At 42.5% G+C, this 18,247-nt stretch overlaps 1 protein-coding gene across 8 annotated transcripts in view; it reads right to left on the bottom strand.

The window, feature by feature from the left end:
• foxp4 (forkhead box P4) overlaps positions 1-18,247 on the bottom strand; it is a 139,902-nt gene that overhangs the window by 58,267 nt on the left and 63,388 nt on the right. The window contains exon 1 of one of the 8 annotated variants that reach the window (XM_085923463.1): positions 13,529-14,060. The exons of the other annotated variants lie outside the window; for them this stretch is intronic. The gene's annotated coding sequence lies outside the window, so the exon portion shown is untranslated. Of the gene's footprint in view, positions 1-13,528; positions 14,061-18,247 lie in introns of those variants that run through there. 8 annotated transcript variants of the gene reach the window in all.

Raw genomic sequence — 18,247 nt, 5'->3', positions numbered from 1 at the left:
TTAGAAAGCACGATTTGTTGCTCTCTGTTATCATGTGAAATTAATGCGGCTCTCATCTTGATGAATCTCATCAAATTAAACACAATAGCCAAAGGAATAATTAGCATGAAATGCTGAGCTCCTGTCAAAATCAAGTTGGCGTCTTGTTTATTCTTTATTTTAGTTAACCCATCTTAAACTTTTTCTTCATTTTGATGTAAAACTAAATATATCTGGGATTAATAAAGTAGTCAGAGATGAATGATGGTAATTTTCTACATAACGTTAGTGGAAGAGAAAAAAAGACAATGACTTGCTATTACCTCACACTGTAGAAAAGAAAAAAAAGTTGGGTGAACTCAAATGTTCAAAGCAACACCCTTTGATCAGATTTGAAGTTCTACTGTAGTGAAAATCAACAATTCAACAAAGAATTTGCAGCTCCATGTACCCCAACTTAAAGCTATAAGTAAAAATAACTCACCAAATTATTTTGAGCAAACAACTTTCTTATTTTCTTTGTGCTAACTAACATGGTCACCATAAATGTCAATAATTATATTGACATATTTAGTTTTAAGTTTTTCCATCTTAAATGACTGTTTTAGCCTCCCTAAAATACAACTTGTATTTTTTACAGTACAGAGAATTTTGATTAATAGACTAATAGTGACTAAAATAGCTTCAAAACTGTGGTACCATTAAAAAAAAAAAACTCTTAAAACACACACACACAACCTCAAACACAAGAATGATCATGTATGAAATAAAATGTGATGACTAAATGAGCACAAGCGCCTCTCCCTCACTGGTCAGTTGTTCCACTGTTAAACAGATGAGGCATACTTTCACACTTTTTCCAAAACTTTTTAACGGTGGCTTCTTGGCCTCTGCAGTCATGTCAGCATAGCGTCTATTAAAACCGCATGTGGGCCCGGCCCGGCTCGCCGACACACGCACGAATGCACGCACGCACACCCTCTGCTTTTCAACACTGAACTTCTAACCTCTTCCTTCGCCGCCACATCTGGGCTTGGGCGGTAAAATGTCCCCTAACGTTCCCGCATAGACGTCGTCTAAGTCTATAAAAATACACACTGAGGTGATCTAGATTCGATTCCCAAATATTGACTGTGCGTCAACGTCATCTTAGTGACCAACGCAGAGATAAACTTCAAACCAAAAGGTGAGTACCCAAAACCCCTCTGTGATATTTTGAGCCCAATTCATCGACGTTTCAAAATGCACGGCGGAATGTTTCCATTAGACTCCAGCCAGACTCACACGTAACTCTAGCGGAGGCTTTAAATAAGCCGAGATAGCCATCAGGAAGATCTGATTTTAGCCTGCCACCCGCACAAACATATGTAAAAGAAGACACAGTGGCACATTATTTAAAAAAAGACGCCCCTGTCACACGCCGATGCGTATCTGGACAAGTCAGCCCGAGATAAAGTCACTTGACAACTACAGCAATCGATGGAAGTAATTTATTTACCTCGCAGGGCAATATCTGCTCTGTCTTCAGACAGCAGGGAGAAGCGGGAGATTTGGCAAGCGAGTGTGAGTGCTGTGTAAATTAATCTAGCAGCAGCCACATCCACAGCCGCGCATAAGTCCATAAAACAAGCGGAGGTTAAAGCAGCTCACATCATACGCACACGCAGCAGGCAAAGGTCCAACACCAAAACCACTTCTGCTAGAAACACAAGAGACATGAAACGTCATCTCGCTTCCATTACCGCCATCCCTGGATACTACTAAAAAGTGAAAGTTAAGAGTTCTTTATTTCTCTTTCTTTCCATTCAAAAGCAACACGGCCAAGTGAGGCCCATCCACGGCCCTTAACTTTAACTCAATGAAATAAAAGGCACTTAACTAAGCCTCAATGGTGCGCAACACACACACACAGACGCACACACACACGCACTTATCCCCCACCTCCTCAGATGCTCATGCATATGCATTTCCATTGTGATTTATGCATCCCGGCGGGGTGTGGGCCTATCTGAGCGCAGGGCCAACATACAGGTCAGCTCATTTGTAAATCAGTTGCCTATTTATGGATGTGTTTGGAGTGTTTATATGGAAAGGTAGGTGCACATTTGTGTGAATGTTTGCCGCTATAAATTGCTGCTTATTGGACAAGGTCAGTGTCCTAAAACAGACTCTTAATTAATTACAACTTCATCCTCCATATTTATTGATGTCTTTGGGCGGGCTGTGTTGTTTTGTGTGCTTGTGTTAGTGTGTGTTCTACTTGTGCCAACTGACCCAGCACTTTGAAGCAGGAAGTTGCCTTGCTTTCTGACCTCTCTTATTATTCCCAGAAAAAAAAGAGAAACGCCTTTCTGTCAGGAATAGAGCCAATCCCGTGCATTGGATTATTGGGGGGGGGGGGGGGGGGGGGAGTGTGACAAAAAAGTACACCAAAAGACGCCCAATGCTGTGTGCTTCCTCTTTGTGAACGTTCAGTGCTTGTTGCTCTGCCTCCTCCCACCACCTCCGAACAACAGATTTTGGGCTAATAGGGCAGCTGCTGGTTACCCTGCCCCCCTTCTCTTAAAAGTCTGCTACGCTGCTCCTTTGCAAAAAAAAAAACATAAAGCCCAGCAGGACATATGTTGTTTTCAAATTCTTATTGATGTGTCTGTGAATGGAAAAGTTGAAACCGTTGCTAATAGAAAAACTTTAAATGTGTCCAGTGTTTTTCTTGAGCTACCAGATACATTCTCGACTTTGCCAAGATCATCCAAACATTTTGGGAGGTTATACGACGATAGTATTGAATGGACAAACATTTGGTCTTGGGCCACTGTTAGCTTTGAAGATTTATCAATTCCATAAAACTAAAAGGCCACGAAGGAGACCAAGCTCTACTAATGTTGGACTATCAAGACAAAAGAAAACAATTTTTCCAGGCTTTGCATTTGGGCTGTTTGTTCATCTGTTCATTAGTTAGGGGTTTAATGGAAGATGAATACCAGAGTGATGGTGTCAGTATAATTTGAGGGTGTGTCCGCTTCCAATGGTCTCACATGGTAGAAAAAAATAAATAAACCCGTATCCAGGTTGAACTATAACTAGTTATTCCTTCACGCACCATTTCTAAAGAAACCTTTGTGGTCGTTGATTTTGTATTGAGTAAACTTATTGTGTCCTATTAATGTTTTGCGAGACATGTTGACAGCGGTGAAAAGGGTCAGAGTTTGGCTAAATACTGTATGACACAGGAATGCTAATTTATAAACACAGGGTTTAGGACAGGGGTGTCAAACTCATTTTATTCGCGAGCCGCATTATAGTCATAGCTTCTTTCGGAGGGCCATTATGACTGTCAACCCAAATAAATGTATGACCACCTCATATGATATACAGTAAACACACATTTGATGCACAATTTGTCTTCACGGGGCACATAAAATGATGTGGCGGGCCATATCTGGCCCCCGGGCCTTGAGTTTGACACCAGTGGTTTAGGACAATTGTTTAACTCAATATAATATAGAATATTTGGCCATCAAAATACTGCATAAAATAAATTGTCTCGCTGACTAATGATGGCGAAAAGCAACTGTTGCATAACACTCAAACATCATCACAACACACGCATCAATTTATAGCCCCATGTGTAAGCGAGTTCACCCTCATGCCAGTCACGCGTTCATTTGCCGGACGCTTGTATGTGTGTGTTTAGAGAGCTCATGTGTGGTAGCACCCGCCAGCCACACACTGACACGTACATGCAAACGCCTCATAAAGATGCTTGCTTACTCACAAGCTTGCCTAGGAAAAAAAAGGCCCTCCACTTCATTAGGAAAGTAAACACAAGTGCTGTCTGAAGTGGCTAATTAGAGACTAATTACTCCCCGCTCGTTACTAATGCAAATTAGATTACGCTGCTTAACTTCCTCATGTCCACAACCTGCTGTTAATTGAGGCCTTTTGAAATTAAATTAGCCGTTAATTAGCATATCAAAACCATTAATTCTGCGCAGCAAGGAGCGGGTGTAAGGAGGGGGGGGGGGAAACAACAACAAATGCCAAGTTTTTGTAATGAGTTTTGCTAATTGAATATGTATGCTCATTCCAGGCGTTTGTGCCAGGAACACCTTCTTGTTTAGTGCAGCGCACGCGTGTCCTTGTGTGTCGCCAAATGGAAACAGCGTGTATCATATGAGCAGTATGTAATTAAAGTCAGCAAACACTTTGCCAGTGAGTCGAAGATCACACTGAAGCAAGGATGAGATGGATCCTCATCTCATGAGAAGGGAAAGAGAGGGACCTCGTGTGTGTGTGTCTGTGTTTGTTCTGGCTATAAGGCGTCTTTGAAGTCAAAAACTTGCAGCTCTTGTAAAGTGGTTCTAACTGGCCCCTCTTCACCTCCTTTATAATACCTTAGCAACACACACAGTGTCACATTTGATGGCCACTAGCAGGTGAACAACAGAGCAATCTTTCATTCAAACTGGATCCGATTATCCCCTTTCCTCTCACTGAATAGATGATTTAAACTTTACGGATTAGAAGTGGTGAGTACGTTTGCCTGCTTCTGAGTGAGCGGGTGCACGTACGCGCACGCACACATAGTGAAACTAGTGGCTATTAGCGACGTTAATCTAAAGATCCATCTCAGCCTTGTAATGTAAAACCAGAAGAAATAAAGTCATTCTGCGCAAGTTCCTTTCCTAAGGTGCATGAAAGGCCCCATTCACATCTCGGAAAGTTTCATCTTTCTCATTGCTTATCGCTTTATCATGTAAGGATGGAATTTTTTAAAAAACAAAGGCAGGTACAACTGAGAGGCACAGACAAAAATAAAAATGATTGAAATAATTAGATATGAATATATTAACTGGATGCAACAATATTTGCCTTAATTGCTACAATTATCATATTAACCAGTTAAAATTTGATATAGGTTGATTAGAAAAATGGATTATTCATCTGTTTCTTTTCAGAGTATTTTCTTAATCACAATCTAACATCCTTGAAAAATTAATTTGAAGCCATTTCTTATCAGTTAATTAAATCGGGTAAGAAGCCTTTTTTTCCCCTTCTTTTTCTTTTCGGTGCAGCATGATTAGAACGGTTCTGTTCTCTTCTGTTCAGACACCATGACGTTAGAGGGGGAACTTTTCACAGTCTCATCAAACATTCACCAGTACAAGAATAGGACTTCTTTGAAGGGCCCGCCGCCGACGTCTTTTTTTTTTCCTCTCCCCTCTTCCGAACCTCCGCTGTACTGATAAATTGTGCTACACCCAATAGATCTTTCTTTCTCGTTAACACATTCTCATTAACGGACAGAGAAAGCAAAAGCAGAGGGGAGGGGAGAAAAGGGGGCAGTGAAGGGAATAAGAGGCGGAGAATACAAGGAGGGGGAAAATGGGAGCCAATGGCAGCAATAAAATCACGTTTTCACATAATATAATAGACATAGTGATCGATGGATTGAATCGATAGATGCCGATATATTTGGCAAACACGGGAAGTCACCAAAAATAGACTTCCTTGACATAGATTTAATTTCCGCTAGATTTACTCATCAGAGGGCGACTTCACCTAAGAAAACTAGTTTTCTATTTCTGGAGGAATACTAATTATAAAATCTCAGCCAGCCCCTGGCAAAGAAAAGCCCCTATCATGGAGGGGGGGGCGGCAGGTCCATTCAGTGCCATCAGACGAAGATAAGTTCTCTCTCTACTTCAGCGATCAGCAGAGCAGAACCGAACAGATACCGCGTACTCGGCTCATCTGTCCATCCCGGCCTCCTCAGGGAGACGAGGAAAGATGGGAAGAGGAGGGGGGGGTGGAGCGGGGGGGGGGGGGGCGCAAGAGGAGAAGGAGAATAAGAGGGAAGAATCCGTCGGAAAGAGAGGAATATGGAATATTTCTGTGATTGGATCATCAATGGAATGAATATTAGAATGTGGCCAGATTTCCAGATTAACCAATCAAGGCGCTCCCCCTCATCAGCTAGTCGGCCCCCATTAAAGCTCCAGGGTGGAGTTGTCCGTAGCTCCATCTGTCCCGATTTCGCTCCCCCCCCATTTTTTCTTTACTCCAGCTGTCCTCATCTTTCTCCCTGGGAGACGGCACAATTCTTAAAGCCACAATTACTGCACACAACTATCAATTTCCCCTTCAATTAACCCTGTGGGAGGGTGTGTATGTGTGTGTGTGTGTGTGTGGGGGGGGTCAGGAGATGAGACATTTAAATTTTGGGGCACTCCTCGCCTTCTCACCATTCTCCGCTTTAGGAAGTGAATTACACCTGAACGGAACCATCTTGACCTTTTCATTGGAGGTCAAAGAGTACTCAGTGTAGCCCAGGTGGTTTGATTGGTCAAAGAAAATCCGCAAATCCGAGAACGAGAAAGCGAAGGATGTGTGTGCGGGGGTGTCAGTTGTGAGATGCTCTTAATGACTCTCCATCCCTGATAAAATGTTCCCAAATTACCTTTTAGACAATGCAAAATTGCGGCAGATGACAGATTGTACTCGGCAGCTCCAACCTTCGCTAACCAACGGGCGCATTTCAAGGCAGTTTTCCACTTTTACTTACTGACGAAAAACTTAATAGGAGGAGTAAAGCAGATTTTTTTTCTCTATAGTCAGTGCACAGTGTAATTTATTTCAGGGACAAGCAGGTGTAGTGACAAAATGTTCATTCAGCCCGCAGTGTATTTAGACCAGCAAACACAATTTGTGACCTTTTTATATGATGAAAGCATACACATGAGTTTACACCGCAGCCAAATGAGAAATGTGTGTTTACCCGTGGTGGCGGCGGTGCATGAAAATATTTTGCTAACAAACGGGATAGGAATGTGTATGAAATGTCTCCATTTTTGAATGGTTCAGCTGCATTGTGTTGAATTTGCTGAAGGGTGTGATTGATTGACCTTGCGGCACATTCCTGTCAAATCACTGCAAGAGAATTAAATGATTGCTATTGAACAAGCGTGAGGAGAGCTAGAAAATGTTGGAAGTAAACTGTGATGACAGCCGGGATGTAATGAAGAGGCTGGGAGGGAACACAGAGCCGCCATAATTAGAGACAACAGGCTTGACAGCCAGTCCGAGAGAAAAGGAGGAAAGGGGAGAGATGGAAGTTCAACGTGAAGGTGGCCTACCGGAGCTTGGCCAGCAATAAGATCAGTGGGAAACAATCGGCTATTAAAGAGCTTTGTTGTAAATGCGTAAAAATAAATTACAAATTGTTGAAAAATGGAAAAAAAAATAGTGAATGAACCATGTGCAATTTTATTTACGCCTACTTTTTAATTGCCCTTTTCTTTTTCTTTCCTTCCAGAGCCCTCCTATCGCATCCCCTTTCAATCCCGCAAGTCTTCAAAGCCTACCAACCCAAACACACACACAAACACACACACACATCGACGCACACAAACACACACACGGCCTTCCCTCCTTAGGAACATGAGAGCTGTCTCTAATTCACCGGCTTGCAAAGCTGTGCCGGACAGCAATCTTGATCTGCTGGGATTAGGATACTTTTATTTCCCCGAGAGCCAAGGGGTGGGTGGGGGAGGAGGCGGGGAGTGGAGTCGAGGCAGAGGCAGGTGTGCTTCAACCCAAATGTCAGAAAATGACCGGTGACAACAGCAACACCTCCACAATGTAATGAGATACAATCCGAACATTATTACTTCTTCCTGTACTCTAATAGTGTCTGAATAATTTTTATATATTTTTTTAAGATGCATTTCTAACATTAGCAGTTGCAATGAAGAGAGGCCAGTTGCCTGTCAACATTCAACCATTCACAATCAAGTGGCTCAGAAAAGAAGGCTCATCCCTCCCCACAGTGGACGAAGAGGACACAAGGGGGCAAGGAAGGTGGAGGAGGGGATTACACAATTATTTAGATAACAGCTGGGAATAATCTAATGGCAGATGTCTCTCGGCCAACAATGCCCATCGCACACGGTCGCGCATGTGTAAGCACGAGCACACCAAAGTGGAGAAAAAAAAGATCTCAATCCTCTCTCTTTCAATGAAGCCTTCAAACCTCATCTGCAGCTCTGATGAAATCATCTTTTAAAATAACAAGACTATCTCCTCACAGTGATGAAGTGCCCTAAAGAATACATACAAGTTTAGAAAACTGATGACCTGTTTGCTTTTTTTTCTCCATCACAGCCGCTCGAAAAACAGAACCTAAAACCAGAGGAATTCAGTCCGGGGTGGGGGGGGGGGTCGCGCTGTGATTGACAGTTAATTGAATGAGCTCGCGCGGACCCCGCCCCCCCCCCCCCTCCCCACACACACACACAATAAGTGTATCTACAGCATCCCCTCGACTCCTGATGGTGGCTCAAGCAGCCCCCTACCGAGTAAATCCTTCCCAGTATCTTTACCTTGAGGAGCAAAACCACGCACAAAGCAGGAGTATAAAAAAAAAAAAAAAAGTCTTTCATTGTTTTGTTCCCCCCCCTAGAGGAGATAAGCAAACTATTTAGAAAGCCTCCAAGTTCCCAAGCACTGGCCTCTCCTAATCTCCCATGTGAGGTTACAAGCAGCAGAGGAGGAAGGAAAAGGGCGGTCCACACGGGTGTCAAAAGCTCCGTCAATCCGTCAAGCCGGGCCGCCTATTGTGATTTAGTCCGACACTGGCTAACAGCTCGTCCTGTCAGGGGATGGATCATCCCGCACGGCGCCTCACATGCTAATAGCTTAAGTCGGCATCCCGTTCCTCAACCCCCCCCCCTCCCCGGAACTAATACCACAAATACTAATACCATAAAAGAGCTACCCTGCGACGTTTTCGCCAGCGTTCGCCAACATCCCGATACTTGACGGATTAGAAGACATAATAAGATGCATTGAAATGGTTATTACCTCACCGGTCCACCATGACGGGGAACTACCAATGCGGTAAATCAGACTCACAGTCAAATAAGTGAGCAAAGAGAAAAATAATTGTGTCTTTAAAGGTGTCAATGAGACTAAATCTGAAGATGAGTGTAAAAGTGCTCGTCTCTCCAGTCAAACCATTTTCGAAACGCTTGGCAGCTGTCACAGAGCGTTCGCTACCATCCTCTTCGCTGCGCATTAAAGCAGTGGCGCCCAAAAGTTGAGTCACATTGTTGCTCCCGGTGAAGCTTTCCACTGATCTGCTCCCTCGCTCCTCCACTCGGTTTGACGGCCGCCCCTGTCAGTCTGTCGCGACGCTTTCGAAAAACATCAACGGCTTCTCTGATGAAACGCTTACAAAAAGGTCAGAGGGTCGGAGGCGAGGCGAGACGACTACGGGGAGAGGAAGGCGAGGAATGGGAGTCGGGACAGAGTGAAAGAAAATCCATAACACAAATAAAGCTGTCAGCGGCCATGCGGAGTTAGCGCCAGATTCGACGACCAATGAGTGATTGTTCATCAGGATGCAATGTTTGAAACACAAACCGTAAACGGGAGTGTGTGTTAGTTTCTCGTTGTCAGCTCATCGTTTTTTCTTTCAATGGCCTTTTCGGTCAGTGAAGAGTTACAAGGTGAAACTTGCTCACCATTTCATGCACCGATCTTTCTTCAGGGGTTCTGATTGGCTACGATGGATTCAAGGGTGTTTTATTAGTTCTAACAGCTCATTCTGCTCGGCCTAAGGATGTGCGCTTTTAAAAGATCCAAAAGGGATTTTGGTTAGGGTGACATTATGTCGTTAGTTTAGCGTATAGCCAGTGACAGCGTCAATCAAAAGATGTCACTCTACATGCAAAGAAATCATTTTCTGTACATTTTACTCATTAAAGTCTTACATTAGTTTTGAATGGATAACGACCATCTCTGTTGGTTTACAAGAGTAGGAGCTCCAAGCGTGCTTCTGACCTCATGCTCCTTTGCGACTTTTTCACTGTCGATGAAACTTAAAAAGCCCCTACCGCCGCCTCTTTACTTTCCGATTCGCTCTCATTCCTCCAGACTTCACACTGACAGCAACCCTACCACCACCAAACACACACAACACGCACACGCACACACTCCAGCGTGCCCCACCCCTTCAGTTCCAGCTCTTTGCTCCAACCATGGCCTCAGGTGCCAAACGCACCCTGGAGAGGCTGATCTAATGCTTCCTCAGCTGTAATGACCCACGCCTCAAGAACTCTTGGACGCTCCTACCAGCCTTTTTACTCGTATGTTCTATCTTCCTCTCCGTCCCTCACTTCCCTTTTCACCCCCCGCCTCACCGCCACCCGCTCATAGGAAACAGTCTCTTCCGCTTTGAACTATTGGGTCACTCCTTCCCACATCCATCAGCTGTTAATGGGCTGGTTTGAAAAAAAAATGCCTGGCCCAGATAAAATTAGGATTATGTCTCATGTCAAGACAATTGAAAAGCAATCTGTTGAATTAACTCTAATCAAAGATTTGAAAGGAATAATCCTCAAAACACAGGTTTGAAGCAATGACAGCTCTCTTAAAAGACAAAAGCGAACACACACCTCGCCCGCATCTATTTAAGATGCGGGCACCCCCCCACCCCCACCCAACCCACTCTGTTCTTCCTCACCTTACTCTCCTGCAACTTTACAGTACAACGCTTGCCTCCTGACCCGTCAGGAAAACACATCTCATCTTTGAAAAATGTGCAGGGATTTATTAAAAGCGCGCGCTCACACAAACACACACACACCAGCATTGAGCCCCGTACTTCTCCTAAATAACTAGCTCAATCTGAAACACATGTATAATCAGGACTCAGTCAAAACCAATGTGGCGGCAGTTTCACTACGCCGTCAATCACGAGAACATTCTCTTGCTGCACTTCAACAAATTTGTCAATTATATTGTTTTGATAATTGGAATGATTTTATAGCTGAATGGAAAAAATGGATCAGATGGGATCACAATTATGGAAACAGAATATTGTTCTAACAACACTTAAAATGTTTTTTTTTGTTCTAACTGCCTGCACGGTAACAATTTTTAGTGCTCTCCAACCTCAATGATAAATTTACCATTTCATTTTTTTGTGGCACTGTAGAAAGAAAAGCTGCCAGTGTCTACGGCTACTCAACGCTTCCATGTTTACCATTGCAATGTCATATATGGGCACTCTTCAACATCACTTTGCATCCAAAAGCCCACTCAGACTTGTGGGCAGTGTATTACGGACACAGCCGGCGCACGGGACATTTAAATCTTCAAATAGTGTCCATTTTCACCAGACCAGCACAGGTGAATAAAAAAAAAAAAAAAAAAGCACTTTTGTACGCACTCCTCATTTACACATTTATCAGCAGCCCTTCTGATGGAGGTGAGAGGACCCTCTGAGTGAGTTTATGGACTAAAACAATCATGCCAGCCTGGCTTTTAATCTGGCTAAAGCTTTTTTTTTTTTTTTTGACGCATATGAGATTCATTGCAATTTTTTTTCACAGCTCTCACAAAGTCTCTCACTCACACACACACACACACACACACACACACACACACACACACACACACACACACACACACACAATGCCTGAATGTCAGACAGACACACACACACTCGGGCTGATAGAGGTACAGCCCGGCAACGCACGACAAACATGACGCGGAAAAGGCACAGCTGTCGGGATAGATGAGACGAGAAAGGGAAAAGAGGCAAAAGTGTGGGGGCAAATTTGAAGAAAAAAAAAAGACAATGGTGGATATGGCCAAGAGAATGTAAGCCTCAAAGTTTTTTTTTCTCCTCAAAAATTGCTGATACCTGCCTTCGAAAGATATCAATAATGTGATTAAACAGAAACATCTGAAAAGCTTCATCTTTAAAGTTTGATACATGGCGTTTGACTCGAGCACCTCCACAAAAAATAAATGGGGGATCATAAATGCTAATTAATGTCTGTTTTGTACGGAAATGTGACTGATGGTCAGCTTTCAGAATCCAGCTTGTCGATTAAAAAAATCCAAAATATTCCTGACATTTCTTTCAAGATAGCTGAATTTCAACACATTCTGGAGGTAATTAACACAAATCTATGGCAATTTAGTTAACACATTTTATCTCAGTTGTACAACTTTTAAATAATAATAAAAAAAAGGAGGCCTAAGTGCATTTGACAGCAAAGGTGTGCATTTTCCCCTTCTTTTCAACCTACATGTAATTCCAATTTGATGTTAGACAGTCGCCACAAAGTGCCTGTCCGACACCACAAATGTGACAAGGTCATAAAGCGTGATTGAGAGCTTTTACATCTTTTGTCAAAGAGCAATTAAGAATGTGTCTTGGAAGAGAGAGGGGAGAAAAAAAAAAAAAGCCACCGCGGAAGATGAAATGGAAACAAAACAGTAGGGGATAAAAAATGAGAGATGGATGACATGGTAAATAAAATCAATTTTGACAAATGTCTGGAAGCCCATCAATCAAGTGGCAACTATGTTGGTGTCAGGTTGCCCATCACGTTGTCACACAACAAACGACTGCAATTAATTGTTGTTTCATGTTTCCCTCTTTTTCTCCATTTGATGTCACATGCATAATAACTCAATTTAAGTATTTACATGGAACAGGATGTCACAATGCAACTAAGTTGTTAAATGCAGTTAAAATGTATGCAGCCTTAGAAGTAATCTTTATTTTTTTTATAACAATCAAAAATACTACCGAATTTTTAAGAAATAATGGACTGCATTTTAATTGTTTTATTTGCATGCAAGAAAAGATTCCAATATAATAGAACGCAGCTCGACTATTAACGGTGCACACGCAACTTTCCTCCGTGTTGAGGCATTTCGTTTTAAATGTACGGTGCAAAAAAAAAAGAGCAAAATCATCACTTAGAAGAAACTCAGATAGCTCACACACGGCGGTTAAAATTTCAAAAAAGTCCAAACGGGTTTGAAAAGAAAGCATTGTTCGCTGACCTTCTGGCTAGAGAGAGCTTTTTTTCTTTTTCTCTCTTTCTTTTTCACACAATGAGTTTATTATCATCAGTGAGGATCGCTTTTAAAAATACGCTATGATGCAAAGATGTAACTAAATAAAAACACATATTAGGGGGGAAAAAGGTAGTACTTTAAAGATCTTGTGTTGTAAAATTACCACCACATAACTTCACGTCGGCGTTTATGGTCAAAAGACGTGTGGGGATTCATTAGGAGCGACGTTACAATTTGCGTGTAAATAAAAGCTGGACTTACTTGAGCGCTGAGTTTTCACAATGATTTGAGTTCATTCTAATTCTTATGAAGAAATAACTTTTGGACATAAAAAAATACAAACAATTATTTTTTAAGAAGTCGTTTTGCTTGAGAAACAGTTAGGGGACCAATTGGATTTTCCATTGCAGAACAAAATGAAAAGTCCCATTTTAGAGTGTATTTAAAAAAAAAAAAAAGTTTGGAGGCAAAAGGAGACACGCGCGATAATGAGTAAAAGTGGTCACTTTGGAGCCAATAAGAGACACCTTTCCACGTGGCTTGTTCGACTTAGTTAAAAGTTGACAAACGAGGAGAAAAGTTGACAAAAGTGGTGCGCTCTCGCAGCGTGGACAAGCCAGTGCATTAGATAGGGTGAGTGCGCGTGCGTGTGCTGTGCATGAACCTGTTCTCTTGTGTTGGGAAGAAGTCAACTTTCACGCCAGCGGTTGGAGCATGTGGGCAGCCCGGCTCCGGCTCCTCTCGGCCCCCCGCGCGTCCCCTCGCTCTCTCGGCGACAAAAAGAGGCCACACACGCCGGTGGGGGGGAGCGATATGCACACACGGTCAAAATGGGAAACTTCTAAAAAAATAAAAAATAAAAACGATTGAGGATAAAATAAAAACGAGAAGAAGAGAAGCGAAGACGACAAAAGCGTGCTCGCGAGTTAGTCCTCTTCTTGTTGTTGGCTTCTTTTGTGCGCTTCTGGAGTCAAGTCACAACAAATGCGCCGCTCAAAGTGTGCCACCGTGCGCAACTTCTGCTTGGCTCGCCTCTCTCCCTATCTCGTCCAAAAAATAAAATAAAAAAAGTCTCACTCGTTTTGTCTTTTGCTTCTTTTTTTTTCAGCGCCACAAACTTCGTCCGCCGCCGCTCCGCTCTTTTTTTGCCATCCACTCTGACGCTCCCTCGCTGGAAATCAGCCTCGAATCACCAGGGCAGCGTGCATGCGTGCGTGCGCGCGCGAGTGTATGTGCGTACTGCAACGGGGACAGTTTGTGCGCTACCGTAATGCCTCTAAAGCAGGTGCGCCTTTTCAAAACTCCACTAGAAAAGGAAACAACTCTCTCTCCCGCTCATTCGGCACGATTGTATTTCTCTTTGGGAATACGTGTGTCTTCTCCAACTCAACAATTACTTGTGCTTCATGTCTTGAGTGATTCTTATTGCATTCTTCATCGCTCATGCAAAAAACCACAGATGGTCTATTCACAGGCTCATTTTCATCAGTGTTTAGTAAAGAGTTTCTTAAAGGTCAAAAGCCTCCCTGCTTATACAAAGCACACAAAATCACAACTAAAGTAATACAAAGGAGCAATGGACTCGAGATTCAAAAAGTTGCCTGCGAGGTAGCCTACCACTTTTTGTTAGGTTAGCATGTCTCTCTTAGCAATTTGAGGTTGCAGGTTTGAATCTCAGCTACAGCATTTATGTAACCTAGTGGCACTATAGATATTGCTGGAATTTAGTTTCAAGCTGTTAGGTCATTGCATTCTAAACGTTCACCACAAGATGGCAGAAAACAATACACACTGTCCCTTTAAGGGACAAATGGCATTTGGCCAAGTGCTCCATTGCTATTAGAGATTTGATCTGTCAGGATGTGATGTTTCAAAACGAAAATGGTCATCAGTCAGGTATGTGATGTCTTTGACACTTGTTATTCTCTTGTCACTAAGCATTTTTAAATTATGTTTCATCAAATGTTCACACTCGAGTACACACTTGTGTGTTTCTTTCGGGAGGCGATCGGGAATTGTGAGGGGTTCAATTTACCAGAAAACAAAATGTATAAATATCTAAAATATGTTTTAATGAAGAGATCTTGGGATTGAACACTGAGATTTAGAAATAATTTACAAAAATGTAAGTGCACAATAACTTATGAGATTCTCTTGTACTTCTAAATAGGAAAATTGATTAAAAGTAGCATTGACATGACATTCTTTTTCTGGCTGTGTGCATGAGGGGAAGTGACTGACCTTTTGACATCTTCGCATCCCGGCTGAGTCTTGCCATTATGTCGTCACAGAACAGATGGTTTGCCTGTACTGAAGCTCAGAAAAACAACCGCTACAAAAAAAAAGATTGAAACAGAACATTTCACTTCGGTGAAATTATTTTTTTTCTTACTTTTCTGCACTGACACACCTGCACTATTTGGTGCATAATTGCCTCAACACGGTGCCAGCCAGCATTTTGAGGGCACGCATTAGAGGAAGCTAAAACTTCAAATTCTCTCTCACTGCATATTGATTTAGGTGTAAAGGACTGATGTCAGTCTTTAAATAATAGTCTTCCACAAATATGAAAAAAAAAATCTACTTAAGTGGGTTCACTGCTCTTATATGCTTTCCTTGCAAGTAACTACATTGTGATTGGACAATTTTTACTGTCTGCATACCTCACTATGCCCTTGATGTATTTTGGAAGCCTGACAACCCCTTTTGCAGAGTTATTACCACCTTTTTTCTTCCTCACCGCACTGCCTCATTCATTTACTAATTGACAGCATAATCAGTGTTGAGATTACTGTCTCTGAAGAAATTTGGGTATTACATCATGCCTGTCGCAGCAAAAGACGGGGGGAAAAAAAGCTAGAGGAGGAAGTAAAAAAAAAAAAAGTGTGTTATAACTCAAAGGAGAATCTTGGAATAATTTGGCGTGGGTTATCAACGGGGGATTTAGTCTCCTACCTTTTCTCTCGAAGCTTTTCCCATTGGAAATGATGGCAGTTCATCAGAGCAGCAACTCATTCATTAGTATAATCAATAATGCTAAAAATATGTATACTGTCGTGTGTGTGCATGGGTTTGTTCGTGGGAGTGTGTCCAACGTGATCCTTTACTCATTTGCTCCTGTCACTGTAAATTTGAATTTGATTATGTTTATATCTGTGAAACAACCTACATCGCTAATGGGTCAATATTAGTATAAAATGTGTTAGGCATGCCCATCAGAATTATTCAATCACAGTGGAAATTTTGCAAAACGGAATGCTTTGCACACTTTGCAGTGCAATGATAAATCTCTTAAAATGTGATGATGTAAAGTGACGACGCCCCGGCAAGAACAGGCTGTGTAACTGGATGAGAAGAGCTTGATAAATCTGGTTCTCATCTCTGCTGTTTGAATTCCGCTACCTTTCTGCCCCATGTTAATCAGGGTGAACAATTATCAAAGTGGACAGGTAATTAAATTAAAACACAAGTGGTTTCATGAGCTGGCTTGGCTGTACTACAAGTTTTTTTTCTTCTCCCCAGACTTAATGAAAGAAAAATACGACAGTGTTCACCCAAAGTGTCACCAAGCCGCTGATCCTTACAGTATGTGTTCCAAAGACAAATTCCACCCTGCTTCTATCCGCTTGTTGAATCAGTTCCTCTTGTTGTGTTGTTTGTTTACGTATGAGAGTAAAAGCGTTTGAGAAGCGTCGGTGGAGGGAGGGGGCGGGCAGCTTGTGTGATATTAACAAACAGTGAGCTTTAGCAGCCTTCTGGGAATAAACTAAAACGGCACTACTACACAATTTGTCGCTGTCGATGTTTACAAACAAATCCCACAATGCCTCGAGAGCTGGAGAGGCCTAAGATAAACACAAATAAGCAAGACGCTGCAGAATGTTGAACAAATCTGAAAAAAATAGAGCAAACTATTTGTACGTGCATGTTTTATAAATAACGACAACTCAAGCTGCACATGCAAAATCACGCTAAGGTTGTCCTTATGATATTAAAAGAGAAAGTACAAATCAAAAGTCATCATGATTGCATATGTGGCCTTGGAAGAAGTGTGAACAAAACAGGACAAGAAAGCTCATCACAGCTTTCAATTATTCTGTCAACAACTAAACACACAAATCCGTGATTGGCCACAGGACGGAATAATTGGGAGTCCCGGTCCAGGGATGTCATAGATGTGCTGACAAGATGTGCATGCAGACAGGCAAGGAGAGCCAAAGAAAAGCGAGGGAGGGGCTCATTCAATACCTTAAGGACTCACTTCATTTTTTGGCACTTGTGACCAAAAAGTCTAGGAAGGAGTGTACGCGCGAGTGTGTGTGCGTGCGTGTGTGTCCGTGACAGGCACACACTCACACCTACCCAAACACAACAGTTTAAGCTGTGCGTGACGACTTGCAGAGGCGAGAGACAGAAATTTGACACACACTTTGATTGTCACACATATAAACCATTTCTTTTTTTCATTCAACTCCCTCAAAAAGTCAATGTTTGAATTTGTTTATTAACAACCAGATTTGCTTTTGATTGGTGCAGTTCTCAATGTCTTAACCATATGTGCATGTTTTCATATACCGTTTAACTCACATACACCATGAAAGTTTTTCTTTGATGCTTGGCTTGAAACTGATCTGAGTTAAATGTGATGGAAAACATTTACAAGTGATGGAGGGGCCAGATGAGTACACAGGATGAATGCTTGAGCCTGGCCTGTTATAGAAAGTAATTACTGTACGGTGGTACCTCGACTTACAACTTGAAACAAAATGTTACTTTTAAGCTGCTTGAGTGACATGCCGGACTACGCCTGGATCGGCTGCCATTCAAATCCAGAAACTCCTTCACGGCTGCTCAGGTGGCTGCCTCACATTGAGACCTTGGTTTTCGTATGCCTTCCTACAAAACTTTAGATGTTGCTTGTATGGTGAAATGTAGAGACCTGCAAAGATGCCCAACTCGGTAGTCCGCTCCCTTGTGCGATCTTGTATCAAAGCAAACAAGTGACATGCTGTCTTCTCCTGTCACCCCCCCACCACACACACACACACACACACACACACACACACACACACACACACACACACACACACACACACACACACACACACACACACACACACACACACTGTCACTTTTGATGCGCGCTTGTGTAAAATGACACGCCGTATCTCTCAAGCTGACATTATCACTCGCCAATGCGCTCACATCTTCCGGACGCACGTCTTTCCCACAGGACTCCCTACAGCAGGGGTCTTTGTCTCCGAAAGCTTCACACACACAGAAACACCGCTACAATTTTACCTTTTCATTGTGTGCCGGTTCAAGGTGTGTGTGAGGCCGCCAAGTATTAGGAGAATAAGGATGAGGCTGGCTTGCTCCACTA

The sequence above is a fragment of the Syngnathus leptorhynchus genome, chromosome 11 (genome assembly GCF_054491065.1).
Source record: "Syngnathus leptorhynchus isolate UIUO chromosome 11, UIUO_Slep, whole genome shotgun sequence".
In the NCBI taxonomy this organism is placed as follows: Eukaryota; Metazoa; Chordata; class Actinopteri; order Syngnathiformes; family Syngnathidae; genus Syngnathus; species Syngnathus leptorhynchus.
This window is presented reverse-complemented; position numbering and strand designations above follow the sequence as displayed.